The sequence below is a fragment of the Chelonia mydas genome, chromosome 4 (genome assembly GCF_015237465.2).
Source record: "Chelonia mydas isolate rCheMyd1 chromosome 4, rCheMyd1.pri.v2, whole genome shotgun sequence".
Taxonomy (NCBI): Eukaryota; Metazoa; Chordata; order Testudines; family Cheloniidae; genus Chelonia; species Chelonia mydas.
In genome coordinates this window covers 79,260,192-79,285,037 of record NC_057852.1, presented here as the reverse complement: position 1 = coordinate 79,285,037, position 24,846 = coordinate 79,260,192, and the positions used below count along the sequence as shown (strand labels likewise).

The 24,846-nt window shown below is 43.8% G+C and overlaps 1 long non-coding RNA gene across 1 annotated transcript; it reads right to left on the bottom strand.

The window, feature by feature from the left end:
* Positions 1-10,231: 10,231 nt before the first annotated feature.
* On the bottom strand, positions 10,232-20,130 carry LOC119565996. The gene is made up of 3 exons (XR_005225000.2): positions 19,993-20,130; positions 16,354-16,778; positions 10,232-15,876 (listed from the first exon to the last, which is right to left on the bottom strand). It is a non-coding gene; the product is annotated as an uncharacterized LOC119565996 (long non-coding RNA).
* Between the last annotated feature and the right edge of the window lie 4,716 nt (positions 20,131-24,846).

Genomic DNA, 24,846 nt, shown 5'->3' with positions numbered 1-24,846 from the left:
ATGAAAGGCATTGAGGGAAAAAACATTAATTGTATTGGATGACCTGCTAATTATGGTTCATACACACTGGAGTTTTCTTAGAAACATGCAAGCTACAGGAGAAATGATTCAGAACCAGGCAAAGACTACAAAAGTCAAAGTAGTCAGATAAATGTTTTCAAAATGAAATCTTTGAAGCAGATTGTGAAAACTCAGAAGTGTTACTAAGTGAAACAGACTCCTCTCACATTTGTAAATGTGTAGCTACTGGACCAATATATGGCACCAATCACAAAGCCATCCTCATCCAAAGTACATGCCACTCCTCTGAGACTGCCACATATTTCCATTGTATGCAGAGAATGAAAACCCTACAGAAAACTGGCTTCTGTGCATTCTGATGAACGTAGGTGTAACAAAAGATTGTCAGCAGATGAATGTTTCAAGTCAGTGCCTCTCCACCTTTTGGTCTAGCTGGACGCACAGTACAAGAGGTAAAGATTGCATTTACTGGGGGATTCTGTCAGGGAACATCATGAACAACATTTACAAAAGATTGATTCTTTCCTGTAGATATTCATATCTATTCCTGTTAATCCAAAATGCCCCCCTTCCCCCAGCAACGGGCAGAGTTGAAAGACACTAAGAAAACACAGATCTGAGGACCATTTTATAGTTGAGTCAGATGCCATCTGCCAAGATGCTGGATATACTTCAGATACTAAACACTGTGAATGAACAGTGAGTGAATACCCTTATCCAGAATTCCATCTTACTACTTCAAGCACTGAGAAAAAATAAAAGTTCACAGGTTCACTAGCATGAGGGTGTATTGGTGCCATCAGGACGAATTGATGCTTCTGTGGAACCTCACAGAATAATCCCCTTTTAACCTGAGGAAACAAACTGATATGCTGCTGAAGAATTTAGAGGAACAGATCATTGCTGAGCTCATAAGTGGTTCTCCCGCACAGACAGGTCTCATCTAAGTCATTCCAGCCAGAGCAGCAATTTGCATGGACATGAAACTCACATACACTAAAACTCCTTTATTGATCTCCCCAGAGGTTAGTTATATTATTCCTCTGTTAGGTAATGCCACTGTATTTTCCAAGCTAATCTCAACAAAGGATTTCAGCTGCTGATATTGTCTGCATCTTGATATTTTCCAACGGGGTACTCCAGCTTTTCATTGTACGAGCCACTTTGTAAGAGAAGCATTGTAGCAGGCCAGCTGTCTCCTGAGCACTCCCTCACAGCCAGACATCACTGCACGGCATCACCCTGCCTCAGTTTCCCTCTCAGTTCGGTAACAATGAGTTCACTTTAACAGCTCACAAAGAGAAGTCAAACACTGTATTCTGCATTAGTGTGTCTCTTTTTAATGGAGCCCTCTGGAAATGGACATAAACAACAGTTTACAGGCTCTTATCTCAGAGCCCAGGCAAAACTTAAGTCCCCAAACACAAAGTCTTTGGGTTCCAGCAACCACTCTTTCTTCTGTAAGGCTTCAGGCTTGCTCAGGGTCTCTCACAGGCCTCCCTGGCAGGAAAGCTTTATAATCCCTTTTGTTTGTTCTGAGTCTCTCTCTGGCCTTCCTGCCTAGAGAGCTCTGTCCTCGCTTCGGAGCTCCCTGATGTTCTTTTATAGGGGAATCACAGATCCCTCTTAGGTGTGCCTGCTTAGTAACTACGGTTAGTTGGCCCCAAGCCTCTAGCCCTTAAAGGGGCAAGACATCCTTACAAGCAGCTTGTGGACCACCTTTCCTCTCAACACCATTTATTCTGTGAATACCTGGAAGGGCTGGTACTATGAACTCTGGGTGATCCATGAACCATAGTTTGAGAACCACTGTATTACAACATTGGTCTGAAACACTGTAAAATTGTGTGTTAGTTGAAGTGTGTAAAGCGAATAAATATTATAAATACTTTAAAATCTTTCCCAGGAAAATATGTATTGATATTTTGGGTTAATTACATTAACATATTATAATTACATTGTCTTGATTTATATAGGTATACATATATAGGCATACCTACCATATTTTGTTATTACCCTTTCCCTTCCCCCCTCCCAAATATTTAAACACAACCTTAACATGGTGTGTGTGTGTGTGTGTGTGTATATATATATATATATATATATATATATATATATATATAAAATCCTTCACATTCACTTTTTTTGGTGATGAGGGGAGGGGAACAATGTTTTTCTGGGATGGGGGAAAGTCTCAGGAGACTAGAAGGAAAGGAAAGCTAAAGGAGATGAGGAATTCAAGACACTTCTAGAGGAATCATTCAGTTCATTCTCAAAGTCTTCAGTTATACAGACGAAATCTTGGTAGATGGAGAATCTCAGCTGAGAGATGCTGTAGGTCTTCAAATAGTTTTCATGCAGACATGTGATGCGGACAATTTTAACCTGAAAACTTGGAAGTATAACCTCAGTAAAGCCACCATTTGGTTTTCTCTGCCAAAAAAGTGTAGTGCAACATAAGGTCACAGCGATCAAGACAACATCCACAAAGCCTAATGAAGTTCACTCCCTTTTTAGCATAACTAAGTAGTATGCACACTATGTCAAAGATTCTATACAGTAATTGCAACTTTATGGGAATATATAAAGCAAACAAAAAGCCATTTAAAGGCATTTACCAGAAAGCTTTTGATAAAATCCAACCAAGAAATTGATCATATCTGACATGACAAAGATTTATTTGGATCCAGATCTGCTTACAGAACTAATGACTGATAATAGACTGTCACACTGTCTGGTATGGGGCACAGCTAAGAGCACTAATCTCGGATCAGACTGTCAGAATATAGAGCATATACCCTATATTGCACCAAACCAGTAACAAATGTGTGCTTCCAAAATACTGTACAAGTTATTATGGAGCCACAGACAGTCCCCCTAGCCCCTCATGCACCACCCAAGAGCCATGCTAGTAGCCAGTCCTTTAGTCAACTAAAGGTTTACTAATATAAAAAAGGAAGAGCATTATTAAGAGGTTAAAATGAATCATATACATTACAGCTGATTTCAGAGTTTGTAGGTCAGGATAATAACAGTGATGTTAAATCTGCCAGTTTGTAATAAGTCTTTCTGGTTCATCCCAAACATTGGAGTCCTCAGTCCATTGTTCAAAGCTCTCCTTTTGTCAGAAATCATAATCCAGAGATGTGGAGCAGGAAAGAGGAAAAGAAGTGATGTCACAAGACTCCATTTTTATATCCCCAGCCCATGTGCATGGAAAGTTACTGGCACAAACATGGAATCTTGGATCACATGTCCTTACATGCCATCACTGAGCTATGGGACATCCATTGTCTCTGTGCCTTCCGAGACCTCCTCAGGAGGGGCTAGGGTGACCAGACGTCCTGATAAAATTGGGACTGCCCCGATATTTAATTGTTTGTCCCACGTCCCGACTGATGTACGGTCGGGACATCATTTGTCCCGATATTTTGCTTCGGCAGCACTCTGGCTTTTTTTTTTTTTTTTTTTGCTTGGGGCGGCAAAAAACCTAGAGCTGGCCCTGGTGGTGGTGGTGGTGAGCCTGTGGCTGCCCCCCATATGTCCCGATATTTTGTTCTTGTCATGTGGTTACCCTAGGAGGGGCTCACTGAAGAGTTATTCTCCTTAATAGACCATCAACACATGACTGACTAGCCTCAATGCAAATCTGTCTTGTGGGTGTTATCCAGGAACACAACACATTTGAGATGCAAACACACAGCAAATATTCTTAGCTTCAGATACAATGATGATCCACAGATTTAAACAGGATAATAATACTTAACAGCTGATAACTTTTCCAATGATACCTTACAAGGCATACTTTGCCAAATATTTACCACAATTGTGCAACTGTTGTGATGCAATAGTGGTGATACTTCAATGTACACATGCTCATCTTTCTTTCTATACACAGTGTCACACAGTCCATAGGGTTAGGTGCTAAAAAACGCAAGAGTCAGACTCCAAAGAAGGGCTGTGTCCTACACAAGCTGAAGTTTGACACCAATGGAACATAAATTCTTCACTTGCTGTGAAGGAGAGTTTAGCCGTGGTATGGGCATCTGAGCTCTTTTGTTTATACATGAAGCACTGCTGGCAATTGCGACTAATCACCATCTTTGGTAACCCAAGAGCTAGAATTCCTGCGCCTATGGAACTATATGCATTCAAGACTATGACTGCAAGATAACATATAAACACGGAAGAGAAGATAATCTTTCTAATTGTTTATCACGTCAGTCACTTCATCTGTGCATGGAGGAATATATCAGCTTTTTGGTCTCACATGCCATATACAAAGCACTGACTATCGATGACATTTGATGTGCCTCTAGGGAAGGCAAAGACCCCATAGAATTAATTACTTTCAGCAACTGACTAAAGTGGAAGGTGTTAAATTGAAATCAATCTCATTGACCCAATCATTAGACAGTCTAAGAATCAGTATTCCTTCCCCACTAAGTTACAGGGAGGGAGAGCTGTTGCTCAGGTTACAGTTTTATATGACATCACCATTTACATGCTCCAAAGATTTTGCTAGCAAAGAGATTAAAGCAATGACCTGTTAACAAATAATTAGATATATTATTAAATAACTTTGAGATCATTTTCCTAGATCATGAATGGAATAAAACAGGGTTGTTTTTTTTATTTTGCTTCACAATTCACTTTAAACAGAAAACACAAAAACTGTGGGAGAAGAAAAGAAGAAGCTGTAGGGCACGCATGTTGACTGGAGTCATTGTTTATGAGACTTGCAACTGAGCGCAGCCTATGGTTTTTGAAAGATCAAACAATAAAAAGATCATGTGGCCACAAAACTGTTAAGACTTTTTCTATGTATATCTTTTAAAGACTGTCAATATTTGCTTCATTTTTAAATTGAAGTAAGCAAGGGAAAGTTATACAAATAATAGAAAGCTGAGAATTTTCAGAACAGGACCTACTGTATCAAATGGCAAAAGCTAGTATATGTCCAGTCACCTTCCAAGTTACGAAAGAAAAAGCAGAGTACTCTGCCATCTAATACATGGGAGGTCTACTGCAAGTCGCCGTTGCTAATCTTCCTTCTCAAAACTATTAAACGATGGTCCTACAAAAGAGGTGGAGGAGCACTATCAGGTATATTAATTGTCATAATCTATTAATTCTAGAACTTCCAGGGGAAACAAGCTGAATGTAGAACTATTGTAAAAGGCATTTTGTAAAAAAGAAGTTAATTTAAAATAGCAAATGTGTCTCAGAGGAATAAAACCCTTAGCAATTCCATCTTAAAGAAGCATTCTGGCAAATTAAACCCACACTGGTACAGCTTTCACTAAACTATATCTTTTCCAAGTCAAAATAAAAATCAAGGGCCTCAAATCAAAGTGGAAAACTAGATCTCTCATCTATTGTTTTCAACTCCATTTACAGAACAGTTATATTCAACATACCAGATCATCCATGACAGAAAATTTACCATGTCTTGTAGCATTGTATTTTTAAAAATGAATGCCAAATAATAAACATACATACAAAAGCAGACAATACCAAAAGATGACAAAAATTAGTCCATATGGACAATCATTATACTCATTAATGAGTCAGATGTCTCTCCTGGTTCACTTGACAGGTTTTTTTGAGTGACTGGGTGGGGGTGCATCAAGGACAGGTCTAGCTTCTTCTGGTGATTTAAAATCATGCGTATGACCTCCACATTCCAAATGCAGTCTAGCTGGTTATAAGGCAACTGCTGTCAGTCTCAAAGTATGACAAATCTTCTTAGCCTCTGCAAAGCTTTTTCTTTTCTTTAGCTGCAAAGGAATGTAATCTAGATAGATGCCCACACAAGATGCTTGATATTTGAGATTAAGGGCAGCTGGGCTCTGAGACAATCTACTTTTATTACTAGTCCCAGGACAATTTTGATCATTTGTGCAGAAAGGTTAAAAATAAGATTTTCTTGAAAGCAGCTAGGTGGGAAGTTAGAGTTGCTGAAAGAGGCTAGGTTAACCGATCATTACCTATATCTCACAAAAAAAATTACAGCTTCTTTTCTAACTACTCTCATGAAACCTAACTAGCTATAGACTGGTGGCTCTTATTTTATTCCACTATATATCTATTTTATATATAAAAAAACAAAGCATGCAGATGTTGCATGCTATCCAGCTACTGAGTTATATTCTCCATTGCTTTGCACCTGGAGAAATTAAGTACAAATATGCAAAAGGTGGTATAAAATGTAACCAAATCAGAATTTTCCACTCATTTACACTGGTGGGAGGGTTTTACATTTACCTTGCTCAAGTGTAAATGGCTACACGTGATGCAAGGCAGAAGGAAATGAAGCTCAGCATGGTTTCAGGATCTGCACCACAAGATCTTATTCCCAGCATTTTAGAAGAAATATTTTCTACTTTACCTTCTGTGATGTTTAGAGAGTTTTTACCTCATGAAATCTTGAGTTGAGTCCAAACTTCTGGTGGTTTCTTTACATTTTGCTGCTTTACTCCTCATCCAAAAAACCAGTGGCATTGCTTCTTGGGGAAGTGTAGTAGGTTACAACCCTCTGGCACCCCTTTGGGGAGAGGGTGGACACTGCTTCTGTCTCAGAGTCCAGAATGCAACCCTCCAGCTGTGCTGCTCAGGTCATCTGCCCCCTTGCTAAGGGTGGAATGTAGGGGAGGGGCATGGTCCAAGCAAGAGGTCAGGATGCTTCTGCAGCCCATAAAAAGCAGAGTCCAGGGCCTTTGGGAAACCAAAGATAAAAACCCAGTCCTTCTCCTTTCTGACAGGGATTGGGCAACCAAGGCTGTCAAGCAGTTTCCCCAGTCAGCAATGCCTACCTTCAGGGGCTAGGAAGTTCTGAGTTACAGCCCTACCCTTTCAGAGTGCCACCCAAAACTGAGCAGGGATCCACCCTTTTAAGGACCTGCCCCTGTCCAAGATTGATCAGCCTCACCAGTGCACGCTGGGCTGAGGCTGATCATGTCCAGGATGCTCTTTAATCCCTTCCTGACTGACATGGGGGATCTGCTCCACCATAGGACCATTGTGATCATCTTGTCTGAGCTCCCATATAACAGGAATTAATTCCAGTTTGAACTAGAGCATACCTTTTAGAAAAGCATCTAACAGGGTTCAATTACCTTTCAGGCACCTCCTTTTGGCTGCATCCGGGGTTTCACTCCTTTCAAGTCTGATACTCCACCTTCCACTGATTGCTCACACCTCGTTCCCCTTCACTCTCCAGGGCTCGCAGAGCTCCCGCTTCATGACTCAGTCCTCCAGCCAGGTGACTATATAGTCCTCCCTTTCCAGGGTATCAAAGTCCCCTGCATCAGCTGTCCATATGCCATTCCAGACAGTCTTCCTGTGTCACTTCCCCAGCAGCTGGTAGGGGAATCCAGGCCCATCCACTAATCCAGGTTCCAGCACCGGAACCCTATGTCCAGAAGCTACGGTCTTCTTGCTTCCAGACCCTGTAGCTATTCCCCTGGATTCCTTCCTTCTTCTCTTCTCTACCTTCTGGCCCATCCCCTCTGAGCTTACCAGCCCAAATGTGCTCTCCCGGGAAGTAATGGTAGACTACTTCCCCTCTTTGACTTCTTGCCAGACTCCAGAGCCCCAAACAAACCTCCCATCTCTCAGAGAGCGACCACAGATTATTTCCCCTGAAACCCCCTTCTGTTGTCCGCTTTCTCGGAGCCGACGGGTCACTGTAGGACATGGAAAACCAGCTATAACCAGCTCCAGGCTGGTTTCGGGTGCCCTGCAGGGCCCTTTGCCAGGTAGCGGAAAGCCCCCTTAGGACAGCACCTAATTATATATTCATGAGCTGTTTCTGTGTATGGCTTATTATGGCTCACTGGTCACGCCTTTGTTGGACTCCGTCCCCGGCAGAGCTCCGGTGCGCTGGGTTCCCCGCCTCCATGACAGCAACGCTTGGAGTCCCCGTTGCGGGTGTGTCACTTACCTTCAATAAAGCCAATAACTCGCTGCTTTGCTGCGTGTAGGCCTCGTTCTTTCGGAGCCCTCTGGCCTAGCACAGAACACCCGCCCAGTCTGCTCCTTCCCTGCTGAACTTCATCTTCCATTGAGTTTTGAGTCCTGGCTCTCCTTCCGGTTCAGCATAAGATTAACTGACCTAACTTAAACCTACTCTGCTTTGTATCGGGTAGACGCTCCATCACAGCATCCAAATGATTTTAGGATTCCCATTGGTGGAGAATCTACCACAACCTTGGTTAAATTGTTCCAGTAGTTAATTACTGTCAATGTTAAAAATGTGCACCTTATTTCTAGTCTGAATTTATCTAGCTTCAAATTCCAGTCTTTGGATCTTATTGCACCTTTGTCTGCTAAATTGAAAAGCTCACTGTGACAGATGTGAGACCTTGGAAGTGTGGAAATTTCAAAAAACTAATATATAGTGCCAGACACTACGAGCCCAGGGATTTGGCAAAAACTTGTAGATCTATAAATGTTATATATCTTTGTGAGCTAGAGGTCATATTCTAGCCCCTTGAGTAAGAGATACCAAGCTTCCCCCAAGAATTAAAATCAAAGATGGAGACAGATAATTACAGCAGATCCCAGGACAGGCAAACAACTCCAGAGGCATACACTCCTGGAGTTCATATCAGGTATGAGAAGCCCAGAAGACAAAGAAAGAGCTTGTGGTATAAGGAATAAGCCTGAACTGACTGAGTGACCCTCCTCTAGATCCAAAAATTGTCATGAGATTATAAAATGAAAGCAAAACCCTGTTGGTAGGTATCAAGGACTAGAACCTGCTGGAGTCTCCATGTGGACTGTTTATTGTTTTACAATATTTTTCTCTGCATTGTTTTTGTCCAAAAATAAATGTACTATGCTTTGTGGAAGCTGGCTTGTTGTTGGTAACCATTGTCTCTGTCCCTTGTGTGAGAACAAATTGCACCTGCTGGACTAAGGTCAGACCTTCTGGGATAGTCACAGGCAATTGAAAGGGGACTTCAAGCCTAAATCCCTGGTCTGGAGGGAGAGGGATGCTGATCTCTGCCCATAAAGAGGGGACAGCTGGAGACCTGAGACCTAAAGAGATGCTGCTGAACAGGCTGCAGAGGGGGAAGAAGTGTCGTTAACTCCAGACCAGACACCCTGTATTATCAAATGTATGTTCCTGAAGTAGGTATTTCTAGGTTATGATCAAATCACCCCTTAACCTTCTCTTTGATAAGCTAAATAGACCCAAGGAGCTCAATCATTAAGACATTTTTTCCAGTCCTTTAATCATTCTTGTGGCTCTTCTCTGAACCTTCTCCAATTTACCAGCATCCTTCTGAATTCTGATCAGCAGAACTGGACAGAGTACTCCAGCACTAGAAGCACCAGTGCCAAATACAGAGATAAAATAAACCTCTCTACTTCTACTCAAGTTTCCCCTGTTTATATATCTCAGGATCACATTAGCCCTTTGGGCATGGGCAGCGGGTCGCATAGACGGGGGGATGGCTTTGCCTCCGCAAACAGCCAGGTGTGACCCTGCCCCCTGCCGTGACGCTCCCTGCATGCAGCTCCAGCAGCCCAGTTCTCCACTGGGGCTTCCCATGCTCCAGAGCTGGGGCAGCTGTGGCCAGCAGCCTGCCGCGCCCCTGGGCTGCAGAGGCGTGCCGCCTGCCTTCCCGTGCTCCAGGGCTGGGAGGCTGTGGCTGTGCACCGCCTGCCTTCCCGTGCTCTGGGAGTGGGGCCATGCACCCCCCACAGTGGGGTGGGGGGCTCTGGGCTCTGGTGGAGGAGGCATAAGGGGCGGAGCTGTGGGCTAGCCCCCCCCCCGAGCCGGCAGTTCACGTGCCACCCATGCCTTTTGGCCACAGCATTGCACTAGAAGCTTATGTTCAATTGATTAGCCTGGAAAGCAGAGACTGTGAAAAAGACTTTGGGGGTTATGATGGATAGAGTCCTCCCTTCTGTAAGCATAGCCTTCCTTCTCAGTTCCTAGATGTACGACTACACATTTGGCTGTAGAAACACTTATTGTTGGTTTATAGCCAGCTTACAGAGTGAACTGGATTGTTCTGTATCAGTCACCTGTTCTCTTCATTATGTACCACTCTCCCACCCTTTGTGTCTTCTGCAAACTTTTTCAATTATGATTTTATGTTGGTCATTGATAAAAATGTTAGATAGCCCAAGGCCAAGAATCAATTCTTGCAGGACCCCACTAGAAACACACCCACTCAGTGATGAGTCTGCTTTTGAGATCTGTCAGTTTTTAATCCATTTAATTTGTGCCATATTGATTTTTTTTTATCATTCTAGCCTCTTCATCAAAATGTTATGCAGTACCATGAAGTCAAATGCCTTACAGAAGTTTAAGTATATTACAACAACACTATTATGTCCGTCAATCAAAGTGATCATAAAAAAAGATGTAGTCAGTGTGACAAGATCTATTTTCCATAAACCCATGTTGATTGGCATTAACTATATCATCCACTTTTAATTATTTATTAATCAAATCCCATCTCAGCTGTTCTATTATTTTGCCCAGGATCGATGTTAGGCTTACAGGTTATCAGACTTACCTTTTTTTTTAAATATTGGCATAACATTAGCTTTCTTCCAGACTTTCTGGAACTTCCTGATTTTTTTTTTAAATGAGTGTTGGAACAAAGTCAATGTTAACAGTCCAGCAAGCTCCTCAGCCAACTCTTTTAAAACTCTTTGATTTTATCTAGACCTGCTGATTTAAAAGAGGTCTAATATCCTCCTAGCTACTGTTGGAATGAAAGTATTCATATCATATGCTGATGATGAAATGCATCTTCTGGCTTTTTCCCAAATGCAGAACAGAAATGTTTATTGAATGCTTTTACCTTTTCTGCATTATTGACAATTCCATCATTTCCATCTATTAATGAAAAAATTCCAATGCTGGTGGCAGCATGTGAAAAAGCCAATTTAAACAGACAGACTAAAAATAGCAGGTAGGCAAACACAGCTCAAAGAAACAATGGCTGCCTTTACCAACAAAGTCAATTTTTAAAAGTTGAAATTTCTTTCCATGTTTTTCCACAGCAAAGAGAAAAATCTCTCTTTGGATTTAATGAATGCAGCATTGAGAATCAAAGGGAACAAAGAATGAGTTTTCCCCTGTCACAGCATTTTCCCCCCTGCTCTTACAACAACCTTAAATGAAAGTCAAAACCAATTCACTCTTTCCATGAGGACACCAGGATGTTTAGTATAATTGTACAAAGAAAATCTGGACAAGTAATTAATAAATAATAATAAAAACACCACTCCTGGGGCTTTAACTTGTCTGGATTTTCTTTGTAGACATATAGTACATTTTATAGTTCTCTCATGGACAACTTGTTATGCTGTAGAAAAAGAAAGATCACCACTGATCTATCAACACTATTGCACAATTGTGATAAATCTTATACAAAATATGCCTTGCAGGGTATCATTGGAAAAGTTGTGATCTGTTGAACAATGTTATCCTGTTTACATGTGTGTATTATCACTTATATGAAATTATGAATCTTTGCTCTGTGTTTGTATCTCAAACATTGTGTTCTTGAGTAACTCCCACAAGACAGATTTACAGCAAGACCAGTCAGCCATCGTTGACAGGCCATTAAGGAGAATCAGGCTCTTTCAATGGGCTCCTCCTGAGGATGCCTCAGAGAGCATTTAGACAAGGGATCCCCAGGGACTCAGCGAGGCAGGTAGAACACGTGATCCCTGACTCCATGTTTGTGCCAGTAACTTTCCATGCACATGGACTGGAGCGGGGGGTATATATTGAAAACTGTGACATCTCTTTGTCTCTTTCCTGCTCCAGCGCTCTGGACTATGATTTCTAACAAAGGAAAGCTTTGAACAACGGACTGAGGACCCACAGTCTTTTGGGTGATCTAGAGAGACGTACCGCAGGCTAGGAGATTTAACATCACTGCTATTATCGTGATCTGCAAACTCTGAAATCAACTGTAATGTATATGATTCATTTCAACCATTTAATAACTTTCTTTTTTATAAATAAATCTTTAACTAAAGATGGGCTGCAGCATGGTATTTGGTAAGATCTGAAGTATATATTGACATGGGGTGGGTGTCTGGTTCTTTGGAACTGGAAGAACCTAATATATGGGATTTCTGGTTTTAATAATCACTAATCATAGAAGTCTGGTTTGTCTGGGTGGTGCATGAGAGTCTAGAGCCCAACCGGGCTTTGGATCTGGCCCGCAGGATTGCCACACCCATGGCGCCACGAGCCCTGCACCACTCCCAGAAGCGTCCGGCACCATATCCCTGCGGCCCCTGGGGGAGGGGGTGGGGCAGATACTCGCCTGCGGGTACTCCCCCTGCAGCTCCCATTGGCTGGGAAAGGGGAACCGTGGCCAAGGGAGCATCGGGGGAGGTACTCGCAGGTGAGGGTAGCGCACGGAGCCCTCTGCCCCACCTCACCCAGGGGCTGCAAGAGACGTGGTGCCGGCTGCTTCCAGGACCGGTGCAGGGCCAGGGCAGGCACGGAGCCTGCCTTAGCCCCGCTGCATGCAGTTTCCACCACGGAGCCACTTAAGGTAAGCGGTGCCAAGCTGGAGCCCACACCGCAAACCCCTCCTGCACCCCGACCCCCTGCCCTGAGCCACCTGCCACACCCCAACCCCCTGCCCTGAGCCCCATGCCGCACCCTTCCTGCACCTCAACCCCCTTCCCTCAGCCCTCTGTTGCACCCCAATCCCCTGCCTTGAGCCCCCTTGTACACCCTGCATCCCTCCTCTGCCCAATCCCTTGTCCTGAGCCCCATCCCACACCACACACTCCCTCCCGCACCCCAACCCCCTGCCCCAGCCCTATATTCATGGCCCTGCTTGAAATTTCCCCACCCAGATGTGGCCTTCGGGCCAAAAAGTTTGCCCACCCCTGGGCTAGTGGGCCTGAAGGAGACTGTCTGTGGCTCCATAACAACACGGGCAGTATTTTGGAAGCACGCATTTGTTACAGGCATGGTGAAGTGTTATGGTATAATACACTACCAGTCTGGGGTAGAGGCCCTATGTTCTGGCAGTCTGTCCTGAGATTGGCGCTCTTGGCCATATCGCATACCAAGCAGCACGACACAAGGCTTATTTGTTTTCAAATAAATGGCATTACTCTGGCGTAAATTTAGGGCCAGACTAAGGCAATGCAGGGCCCTAGGGACATCACAAGATGAGGCAGCAGCTGGGACGCCCTCTCTCATCCCAGAAAGGCAGCAAGGAGCATCCCGGCATTCCTGGGAGCAACAACAGGGCCTCTCCCTCCCTTTGGGAGCAGCAGTAGATGTCCCCTCCCACGGTCTGGAGAAACAGGGGTGGCAGCAGGAGGGGGGGAGGGTGCCTCCATTTCTTACTCCAGCATGCATCTGAGTAAGTGGGCAGGACCTGCTGCATTTATCTTCCTGTCACACACAGTCCTCTTTTAGGGTGATGTAGGGCAGGATACCCCAGAGCAGTGGGCAGCTTGGAGCTATTCATCTCCATACGGTGTTCAGGACTTCACGCACTTCTCCAAGCCATCATTGCAGGCTCTCTGCAAACATTAATGAATCAGTTAAACCAGGTCCCATTTTAAACTTCTCTTCACACCCATGAGAACTAGAAACTCTCTCCCCCTGCCCTGAAAGCTGAGATTCTGAGGTAATAATAATTCCAGGAGCTAGGCCCTAAACACAAGCCCATAGTGCCTATGCCTTAATACAGCCCCAGTAAAACTGGGTTGGTATATCACCCTCATGTGTTACACTGACATATAAAATGATAATATACATTCCAGAGGGAAAGTCTGAGTCCTAGAAGAAAGGCACAGGGTCAGTGTGAGGTCCCTGCAATCAATATTTTAGAAATCGGTTCAGAATGTTTAGTAATCCTTTTGAATGTTGTTAATACGATATAAATTATAGAATAAGAAATGGGAGCTGCCATTGGAGTGGGGGCACAGTGAGTGAGCTACTGTAGAGGCGACAGTATGCAGAATGCCAGCTGCAGAGTTTAGCCTGTAGCTATGTACTGAAGAGGTCTCTGTCTGCAAGAAGCTTCCTAAAGAAAAAGATTTGGATTTCCAGGCTAAACAAGTTTCTCCTTAAAAAGCTGAGTCTTGTGATTAACACTAAACGCCAGCACTAGCTTTTGTGGAGTAGAATGTGCACCTATCCAGTCCTGCTCTCCACATGTGGGTCCGAATCCTGCCATCAGTTCTGCCCCGACAGCCCTTTGCCCATGTGGAGCCCTGTTGATGTCAATGGGGCTGTGCACAGGTGCAGATGTAATGGAGGGAAGCAGGGGATGCTCAGGCAGTATTCTGTGTAACTACACTCCCCTTCTTCCTGCACCTCAGCTTAACTTTTTGCTGAAGCACAGGTCAAAGTTCTGTCTTTTCAGAAAGCATTACACAGAGCTAAACCTCCCGGCTTCTTCTTTGATTCCTGTCCACCAGCTCAGCAGCAGTGAAAGGGCTGAATTAAATTCTTCCACCACTTTTTATCTTGTGCCAGCATCTCAGCTTTTATACATCTGTAAACCTTTTTGTTCTAGGTCATTCTTCACTGTGCCTATCCAATGCATCATCAGTCTTCAGAATTTTCTGCTCTGTCAGTTATTCTCTGTAAAACTTCTTGGTCAGTGCTGTGAAGTCAATATCATCTGCAAATCTAAGGTGCACTATCCTCCCACATAACATGACTCCTCCTGTTTCATTTCTCAGTGCTATGGTCATTACTGCTTCCAGTACCGAGTTGAACAAATCCGGTGATAATATGCATCTTTGTCTCATTTCTATGTCCTGATATTCTATTCATATCATCCTGAATCATTCTGTCATCTCCTTGTTAACTCTCACCACACTCAACTTGCTATAGATGTTTTCTATCAGCTTGATCAATTTCTTGGGGATGCTATGTCACATTCTGAGGTGCAATTTAGACCAGTGAGAGGTTGTATCACTGCTTGTATTATAATGCCCCAAAATGCATCTGCTGCTTGTGGCTCTCTTCCTAGGACACAGATGCAGCCAGCATGCAGTTCATGTTCGGTGTGAATGAGGGCTGTACAGCAATCACTTTGAATCCAACAGCCTGCCAGCAGTTATCACAGACACTCTTGTCTTCACCAGACTTGATTGATGGTAGCAGGTGACCCTAACAAAACCCAGTTCTGAACTTTCTCAAACCTATGAGCTCTGCAATGTCCAGCCCTTTCCTGCAACATTCGGAAGAATAAATAAGATCTGTTTGTGCCTTTAAAGAGATAAAACCCACCAGCTTGCAACAAATGCAAAGTTTATCATGTTCTTCATTCAGGTGATATTGAAGTCCACTCTCTCTGCAGCTTTCTTGGTTGTTCATTATCACCAGGCTGCTCTTTGGGCAGACATTTAGTAGTGTAAACTGCAGGGCTATTATTTACCTTTATTTACCAGGGTTTTACATATATTTCCCAATTTCAAAGAGTATCCTTTCTTAGTAAAACAAACATTCGATGCATGCCAACACAGTGTAAATAGTACAGAACATTGTTAATAATATTTGGAATTCTAAGAATAGCTTTTAAACAAAAGCTACTAAGACAGTAAATCTACTGATGTTTATTATACAGACTTCCCCCTTTTGTTTCTGTTACACATATTCAGATGTAATCTTTCCACATAACATGCTTCAGCCATCGCACCAGCACACATACCCCTCTGATCTTCTTTTAAAGTTTTAACAGTCTTTAAAGTGTGACCTGTTGTGATAATTGGACCAGCAAGTGTTCCTTAATTCTGAACTGTAAAAAGTACACATAAGCTGGCGTGCATCTGTGGCGGAAAGAGGTCACGCCTCCTCACAGTTTGGTCGGCTACTGCTAGAGTCTTCTGCACATAAAGGAAAAAAAAGGGGAGAATTAGCAGTTCTCAATGGGCCCTGGCCTTCAAGCGGGGCAGGGCTGTAAACAGTCTGGGCTCTAGCTTGAAAACAGGCAAGGCAGTAGTAGTTTATTGGCCCAGCTCTTAAGCAGAGCAGGACAGCAAACAGTCACAGCTCTGGCCTGCAGTCAGGCAGAGCTGTAGCACCAGCCCAGTTTCTGGAGCTCAGGTAGAGGTGAGCGCCACGCACAGTCTATGGAGCTCGGGTAGGGATGCCCAAGGAGTGCAGGTCTCCTGGCCTACAGAGGCGGAAGTACTGCCACCCCAGTGTGGGATGGCAGGGAGGGATGCGGGCCCACCCCACTCCACTGCATCCCAGCCCAGAGCCCTAACAGTGGCAGCGGGGATCCAGGGATCAGGCCAGCTCTCAACCAGACTATTGCCTGGTTTCCCTGGGCTGCTTCCTACTCTCCCCCTTGGGTGTACCTGCGTCCAGGGGTCATCCTCAGTCTCCCTGGGATCCACTGCAAAGAGTAGCAGCAGCAGCTCCTCAGCATCAGGTGTGGCAGGGCTCTCTGGAAGCTCAGGCTGGTCTCCGGGGCAGCAGCAGTTCTCCTTGGTGTCCCACTCCAGCAGCAGGGAAAAAGCATCTGTCTCCTTCATGAAGTTGTTAGTCTCTAAGGTGCCACAAGTACTTCTGTTCTTTTTGTCTCCTTCAACAGCTCCCTGTCAACTGAGCTGCTGGGCCATCCTTTTATACTTCTTCTTGTTCTGCCCGTCTGCTTCTGGCATGTGGGGCATGGCCCTCCTGGCTCCGCCCTCCAGGTGGCTTGTGGCATTCGCTCTGTGCCCAAAGGAGGCCATGCCTCCTCACTACAGTATATGAAAAGTTCTTAAGATGTCACAATAATCTATAACAAAAGGTTAATGGAAAAAGGCGCAAAAAGGAGACAGAATGAATTATTCCAAACAAAAAAGGCTTACTGATATAACTCAAGGACTGTGTTAAGAATAGGTCACGTATGGTAAACAAGAAAAGTGTGGAACCAGAAACCAGTGAACCAAAATTGGCGTATCAGAAACTAGGCCTAATTGGCAGACAAACTAATGAGGGGATGAGCTATTCCACCCATCATTCCATATTGGGGTTCTTAAAGAAAGACTTTGAAAGAAAAATCGGCTACTGCAACAAGCTTCACTATCAGGACTGCCACCCTCACCATCTCCCAGAACCCCAGGCCTTCATCATCCTTTTCCTGAGAGATATCCTGACCAGATCAGATCAGTAAGAGGGACCCAGTGACCTCACCACCTATACCAGCTCCATATGAATCCCAAACATTCCTGTGATGAAATGGGAATGGACTTTAACAACAACAGCTCCAGCCCATCTCAGCTAACTTCTCCTTTCCCCCCAAGTGTCAGTTATTAGCATCTTTTGACAGTCTTAGATGGTATTAGGGAGGGCTTTCCCCTTCTAAAAACTCTCTCCAGCTGAAAGAAAAGGGAACAAGGGATGTTATTAAGATGAAAGCCATAATTAATACATCACTTTTCAAATGGTTTATCTGATCTCCTTTTCTTTATCTTTAATAAAAGGTTAAAAGGATTTTTAATGGTGTTTTTGCCATAGTACTAAGCAGGCTGAGGCCTCTGTAGAAAACCCCAAACCTTGTTTAACACAGTATTGAACAGTGACTGGATTACATTAACACCTTTGGCTCATATATTCCATCTAATTTAATACAACAGATCATAGCATGTAGTGTGTGACACCTGGACTCTTCAGAGCTTGAGAAGAATGGCAGAAATCTCAGTCCTTTCAAACACTTCAGAACCCTATCAGCAAAGAGCCTGAGACTCTCCATAGCTAGCAGTATTCCACCTCTTGGGTTAATTGCTGACTGGTCCTGTCAATTGCTGGTGAAACAGACATCTGTAGCCTGTATCTAAAGTGGTAGAGATATTTGGATCAGCATATCAAATATAAATTTACTGGATCTCTGTAAGGATCTCACTCTATAGGGCAACATTTGCTTCTCATAAGCCCAGGTAAGTCAGGCAAGAATTCACAAACCCTCATCTCACTACATGTTGCACCATTCTCTCTCTTTAACTGAGACAGAATCCCAGTATAGAATAGTCAGCTAATAGCTAAATGTAAGTTTCCAGAGGTGATGTAGCCATTAGGGTTGACAAATGCTTCCCTCCAGCTCTCCCTCATAAAACACACCATAGTGGACCAAACATTACCTGAATGGAAGGCTTCTCTAGTGAATGAAGCTGGAATAGCTCTCACTTGTATCCAAAGTAGTGCAGATATTGGGAGCCAGCACTCACAACAAACACAGTTCTTGATCCTGTATAGTTCAGTGGCTGAGGCCACAGGGCTCTTTTTAACTCTTGCATTTAAAACCGTCTCCCCATTCTTGCTCTGTTCTTGGCTCTGCTCTCAGAAAGTAACTAAGCTGTGACCTGTTAGTGGATTGCCCACAATGAAAACTTCCTATACAGCCTCAAAACAGCTAGTGAGCATGTCTGGTGACTGCCATGCCCTGTTCTGGAAGTTTCTATGTCTGAGTTATGCCTCCCTGCATTATGTTTTGCAGAAATACAGACTACCTAGTTAAGATCCATGTATCCTCCCCACTGCTTCCCTTCTCTCCTGAAGGGCCAAAGCCAAATGCTGCAGTATAAAAAATGTGGGTTACACAAGCATCTAAACCCACCTGGATCCAATTCCAGGACTAGAGCCATGATCAGATTCTGTTACCTCTGCATACCTATAAAATCTACTTTATCTCCCTAGATTGCATTCGGCCTGCTTGTAGTGCTGTCTCAAGTTTTAGCAGATCATTACCCTCTCTAGTAAGACCAGCATTCCAAAGCCAGAAAGATTGGGGATGCATAGCTTTCCAAATGGAGGAATGCAGTTTGGGATCTAATCTTTACCACACCCTGGTCATACTGGAGTTATGTGACCACATACTGAAGTTCTGTGATGGCATTCTGGTTAGCAGGTCAGGTATGCGCATGTAGTGCAGAACCCTTGGGAGAGTGGAAGCTCTCTGAAATAGCACAGGCCTAAGAGCATTTCTTTTTTGTAGCAATAGCAAGTTTAGGCTTGAGAAAACCCTTTAATATGTAAAATTTTAGAACACAGTAGATGCTGCTGTTCTCTAATAAGAACAATACTTTTAATCTCTTCCTGCATCTAAACATAGTTTGGTATTATATATACTCAGTGTAAGGCTTCTGTTTTTCAGAATTTTACAAACATAATCAAGTTTTTCAGCAATATTACAGAAAGAGGACCAAATGCAATTATTATTTTCAGGGGAAAAAGCTTTAGATAATATATCCAGAAGTTATAGTTGCATTCAAGTGTTTGTATTTTGTAACTGTTTCCATTAGGGTAAAGCACTTTCCAAACATTTGCTAATTAAAAGCTTTATATCTTTTAGACAGCAAAAGTGGCTTTTCAAACCTGTAACTATGTAACTTACTTTATTAGCAGTTCAATAACATAGTCAGATAAACTGTTGATTTAATAATTAGCACTTAGAGTGCTTTACCTTCAAAACACATTGCAAATCATCTTCACAGCACCCTGGTAGTTTAGGGAAGGAAGTATATCCCCTTATGTTTGCCTGTGATTTAGGTAAATAAGTACGCTCATGCATTTTACACTCAAGAGAATTAGGCTAGAGAAATTGTGACTCACCCAAATGGGGGGTGGGGGCAAAGAGAGAGAGAGAGAGCCATTGTCAGAGCAGGAACTGAAATTCAATCATTCATGGCTTCCAGTTCTGGGCTGTAATCCCTAGATCAAATCTTTCATTTGCTCAGTTTGTATGATGAAATCCAGCCAGGTCTGCTAAGAGAAATTCTAGACCCCAAGGGTATTTCAGAGTCCTGGGCCTGTTTTCTTTTATAACCCTCTTTCTAACTATTCCACCGATTGCTGTCTCTCCCCTTACCATAGCACTACCACCCTGTAAAACCCCCACAAAGAATCCAGTCCTCTACCCATAGCTATGATCCTTATTCTTGCCTTTGATTTTGGATTCAACTTGATTCCAGCAACAAGCTCCAGATTCCTCTCCACATCTCCCCAGTGCTTACCGCTGTTGTGTATCAGTGTTGTTCATGGCCTTTCTTTGCTGTAGGATCTAGTGGTACGGTGCTATTGATGATTAGTGTGCCGCTATCAATCCAATCTAGCTAGCTACTGAGGCTTTTATACTGCATCTATCTCCATGGTTATCTGAAGGCTTTTTCTCTCTCTGCTCATGCTACAAGTAAAAGAGAGAACAGAGCACTATTCACAGGCAGAGCTGTAGGATGGGCCTGATAGCATCTAGGGCATACAAAGACCTCTGAACAGCATTGTCAGTTTGGGGCTCCAGTTCAGCAAAGCACATACACATTGGGACTTATGCTTAGTGTTTTGCTGAATCAGAGAACAAGTGAAGACGACATGCTTACTACATGGTGCAAGTTCATCCATACAGCTTAAAAACAAATACATCAGTGTCATGAATCTGGGGCCCTCTACGACCCAAGGGCCCCAATAATTATCATTCTCTGTTTCTGCTAGATATTAGGACCAACTGTTATGGTGTAAGATTATTTTTCCCTGTGTGATGTATCAGACAGAAACACATATCACAGTTGTGCATCTATTTATCTTTGTAGCAACATGCATGGGACGTGGAGGGAGGAGCACAGGTTGCAGGAGGGAAGAGTGTGGAGGAGGCACCAGGAAGTCAGTCTGTTTTTTGCAGTTGCACCCTCTCTGTAAATAAGTCACTTAATTAAGAGACAGTTTACTTTTAGAAACATGGAGTTCTCTCATGTTAGTACCCAGCCCATGGTATATGAAACCTGGTGGCAGTGGTCCGTCTAGCGAGACCCACAGTGAGGAAGAGAGTGTGATTAACAGGAAGACAAAGAGCACCTTGAAATGGAGCAAACAGGTGGCATGCAAGGACTCAGACCACCAGGAATACTGGATTTCCAGACTAAAAACCTTACATGAGCATGGAAGCAAGAACTCAGTCCATATACAGAGCTGACCCTGGGGGATAAAGATGAGAAAATGAAGGCAATGGTTTTTTTACTATCTCCCTGGGGAAAAGGAGGAAAAGTGAGTGAACACTGTTACTAGGAATAATGCCCAAAGCACTGGAACATCTGATAAAGGTAATTGAGTGTGTGACTCCAGACAGAATGCGATTGTAAAGAGATGATCTCTTACCCAAGACCAAGTAGGAGAGGGAATGGAGCTGATAACACTGGTATCCCCATGTAACTTTGGAGATATTAAAGATTCTGTAATTAGAGACAGGATCAATTGTGGGATACCTGATAGAGACACACAGGAGAGAGTGTGGAAAGAAACAGTTCTCCCTCTAGAGTAATGCCTCCAAATAGCAAGGGCAGCTGAACTATCGAGAGAAAGGATCAAAACAATGACTGCCACTAGTGCAGAACAAGTACATAGGCTCAAACTAAAGGAACCCAGGAAGCAGGACAGAGACACACTGACTGAGAATGCAGACATCACAAAGTGTGGAAAGCAACACCTAAGGCAGCAAGAAAAATGCCCAGCACAGAAACATGCCCAGAAAAATGCAGTGGTGCAAGTGTATGGAAAACAGAACCAGTTTATGTCCTACTGCCACAGCCACTCTGGGAAGAAAAAAGTAGCAATACATGTAGTGATTGTGGATGCAGAGATTTCCAATGCCACCTTAGCAGATCCAAAGTCTCTCAATGTATATGCACTACAGAAGAACGTTGCCAGCCATTCAACTACCATATTTGTATCTATGCTATTAGACAAATTTGATTCCAGGAGGATTATGGAGCCAGCTGCAAGGTAATCCCAGCAACAATGATAAGCAGCGATATTAGACTGGAGAAGTGTGACCAGGTGGTGTACAATGAAACCATTCTGAGGGCAGTGGGAAAATGCAGGCTGTCAACAAGAAACAAGAGATATTATCACTTGGAATTTATAGTAACTGATGCATAGGAATACCACCCACTGAGAAGCAGGGCAGTGCAAGCCATGGATTTGATCACATTAGAATACCAAAATAGCCTTTGAGTGTGGCCGTCTCTATGGCGCTTTCTTATGGGCTCAGGGTGGCCCTGCAAGCAGCCACCTACCTCAATTTCCGTCTTCCAGAGTCCCAATAACTCCATGTAAACTGTCTGAACATAAATAGCCCTTTGCAGGGTTAATTTATTTAAAAAGTCCAACAACCATAATCCAGAATTCCCAAGCACAGTCCAAAAAGTACATTCAATCTTTCAAGTCCTAACATTCCATCAACACATCAAATACAGCTCTGGCATTTCTCACCATGGTCAGGCTTTCATGTACAACTCTTGCATCTCTCATTGCACCTCATCCCCAGTCCCTCCTGGGTTGATTCTCTGCCCTGTTTCATCCTCAGATATGATTCTAGCTCTCGCCTGGACAGATGAGCAGGTTTACCCGTCCATCATTCTCCAGCCCTCTCTGACCCTCTGGCTCGAGGTCCCTGGGTCAGAACCCCAGCAGGCCCTCTTTGGCCATGGCTCTCTGGCTTAGGGAAATTTGTAGGTTGGCCCCTGACTGCCTTCACCAGCCTGATATGGCTCCACTGCTCACTAGGGAACTCACCACTCCTTCCTTCAGAGGCATCCCCCCTTCCTGAAGCTCTCAACTCACCTCTTCTCTCCTTCTGAGCTCATACTCTCTTTCTCAGGACTCTGGATCCTCCTTTGCCTTTGGATGGTCTCTCATATATAACTTCCAGGGCTGCCCCACCCTCCTCATTACACTAAAGTAGGGTGCACTTGGACTGGAATAGGAGAGCTGGGCCCCTGATTTCTTTTAAAGGACCAGCTACTCTGTTGCCATCCTCAATATGAGAGAGGAGGAGAACAGTTACCATGAGCCCTGTCCAAGATTCTAAGGGAATATAAGGACACATTTCAAGGAAATGGGGCCACCTACAAGTTAGAAATAGATTCCAATGTGCAGCCCATGAGACTACTGAAACACAGAGTGCTGTTAGCCTTGGTCAAGCTCCTGAAGAATGAACTGGTAAGCCTGTAAAGAAGAGGTATCATTACAGCTGTTGAAACCAGCACAGAGTGGATTAGCAGCCTAGTGAGAAAGCCTTTTGGTAAACTGAGGATCTACACTGATCCAAAAACACTTAACAGAGCATTGACGAGAAGTCACTACCCGTTACCAAAAATGGAGGATGTACTAACTGATTTATCCAAGGCAAAAGTGTTCATTATTTGTGATGTCAAGAATGGGTTCTGCCATATTGAGCTAGATGAGCCATCCAGCCACCTGACAACCTTTGCCACACCTTTTGGCAAAAAAGTGTTGGACATGAATGCCTATGGGCATCAGCCTCGTCCTAGAGATGTTCCATGTAAACTGATCCAGGCACTAGAGAGAATCCTAGGCATCACAAATGTAGCTGATGGCATTTTTATTGAAGGAAAAGGAGCTGTCAGGGAAGATGGGATCCAGGACCATGACATCAAACTCTAACAACTCTGAAAGAGCTGCCAGGAGTGGACTATTAGACTGAATGCAGACAAGTTGAGGCTGAGGAGAACTGAGGTCTTCTGTGTCGGATGTCTGTTGACTCTGGCCGGGCCCTGAGAAACTGAGAGCCATTAAGGAAATGCCCAGACCAAAGGATGGGAAGGGAGTCCAGAGATTTATAGTGATGGCCAGCTATCTTTCCAGATTCTGTGCACACTTATCATTAGCCTGTGAGCCCTTGAGATAGTTAACTCCCAATAATGCAGTGTGCCCAAGAACAGGTATTCAAAAGAGTAAAAAGAAATCATAAGTGAGGCACCAGTGCTAAAGAATTACAATCCTGCTGTGACACAGGGCCCTTTGGTGCCAGAGGGCATAAGGAGAGCGCAGGGCTTTACAGGGATCCCCTGAGTTGGATATATAGTTCACTGATGTGTGGCATGTGAGGTCTCTACTGAGAGCCAATAGCCCACTGGCCATCATAATCACGTTCTTTCAGGCAGGAGGTAACAGACACCTATCTCCCCGTCGGGTCATTTGTGTATTGTATGCCTCCCAATGTATGCCAATTTGCATGCTGAGCTACAGGCAAAAGAAAAGATTACAAAATCCACAAGAGAGGAAATCTACCGGAATAAGCAAACAGCAGAGGGGGCTGTTTATGAATAAAGAACAAAGGATAGCTCTGGTATATCTTGGAGCGCAAGCAAACACATAGAATCCATCACCTAGGAGACAAACTGACAGACGCCTGTCTCATAAAAGCAGGGACACAGCCAACCTGGCCACAAAGCACTACAAAGGTTTTGGGTGAGCAATATTTGGTTAGACATAAGAGTATGTTGTTAATTAAGTCTAGGCTCAGAATGCGTTTACTTTATACGTAACCATTTGTTGCCAACACTTCTACTTGCTATTACTTTAATCTCTGTGCTTTGTGAAATAAACATTCTTGATTTCACTATAAACATATCTAACGGCAGGTCTACACTTAAAACGCTGCGGTAGTACTTCAGTGAAGACACTACTATGCTGACAAGAGAACTATTACTACTACTATGCCAACAGGGGTGTCTACGCTGGGGATTAGGTCGGTATAACTGTGTTGCTCAGGGCTGTGGATTTTTCACACACCTGAACAGTGTAGTGATACCAGTGTAAGTTTGTAGTGTAGACCTGGCCTAAGTGTTGTGTGTTAAGTAGAGTGGTGATCAGAGGTGGAACTCGTAAGCTGGGGTGAACTGTTTCTTTGGAAGCAGTGAATCTGAATGCTGTGCTTATCCAGTGGACCAGGGGCTGGACACTTCAGGGAGACACTCAGATGGCTCAAGGGTTGGGGTGTGCCAGTCACTGACCTGTAAAATAACAGTGGGACCTGCAAGACCTAGAGAGCAATGCTTGTGTTGCCAGTGGAC